This window comes from Orycteropus afer, unplaced genomic scaffold (assembly GCF_000298275.1).
Source record: "Orycteropus afer afer isolate SDZICR_OR568_19922 unplaced genomic scaffold, OryAfe1.0 scaffold00770, whole genome shotgun sequence".
In the NCBI taxonomy this organism is placed as follows: domain Eukaryota; kingdom Metazoa; phylum Chordata; class Mammalia; order Tubulidentata; family Orycteropodidae; genus Orycteropus; species Orycteropus afer.
In genome coordinates, this window is record NW_006922357.1 from 235,970 (window position 1) to 236,980 (window position 1,011).

The 1,011-nt window shown below is 29.6% G+C and overlaps 1 protein-coding gene across 1 annotated transcript in view; it reads right to left on the minus strand.

Annotated features, from left to right (window-relative positions):
* Window positions 1-1,011, minus strand: part of SYTL5 (synaptotagmin like 5) — a 224,829-nt gene that overhangs the window by 37,872 nt on the left and 185,946 nt on the right. The window lies entirely within an intron of this gene.

Here is a 1,011-nt window from a genome sequence, read left to right on the forward strand (position 1 = left end):
ATATTTCAATAATTGCTTGGTAAATGGATTGTATCATACATACTATTTTTATTATGGACAATTTCCTTCTTTGCTTCCCCTTTACTTCTGTGCCCTCCCTTCACACCAGTAAAATTAATAATTAGCATCCTGCTGTACATATTACATTCCATGTCTTTCTCTTTGTTTATATGGAAAATCATATAAAACATCAGTCTGAGTAGACCTATATAAGAATTCCTTTTGACCACTGTTTTATAAATTGGTACTATTTTATATATAGTTTTATGCATTTTCTTTTAAGAATCACTTTATTATAAAATATAACATGTAAAGTACACAAAACAAATTACAGTTTAATAATAACGTCAGGTGACAAAGCAGAAGCTTTCTTGTGTGTCCATATCACAAACCCTTTCTTCTTCCTTGGAGATAATTACTTTTATGATAATCACATCATTGCTTTTTTTTTCTTCAGTTTTACTACCTATGCATCCATATCGAAACAATATAATTTAGTTTTGCCTATTTTTGAATTTTATAGAAATGGAACCAAATGTTATATATTACTTTGTGCTTTGCCTCTTTTGTTCAAAATTATAGCCTTAAGATTCATCTAAATTGTTGCATACCACTGTAGTTTGTTCATTTTCATTGCTAGGTACTATTCCATTGTATGATATCCCTCACTTTACTGAGCCATTCTCCTGTTGATGAATATTTGGGCTGTTTCCAGATTTTTTTTTTAATTATGAAAAGTGATGCTATGAATATTCTTGAATGTGTTAAAGTACACATGCATGCCACTTTTTCGTGGGTATACACCAGAAAGAGGAATTTCAAATCACAGAAATATACATATCTTCGTATGCTTATTATTATTATTTTTTAGATAATGTCAAACTTTCAGAAGCAGTGGTACCTACCAATTTAAAGTCTAACCAGCATTACATGAGAATTCCCCATGCTTTATATCTTTGCCTATCAACACATGGTACTATTAGATTTTCTGTTGCATTTTTTTTTTTTTTT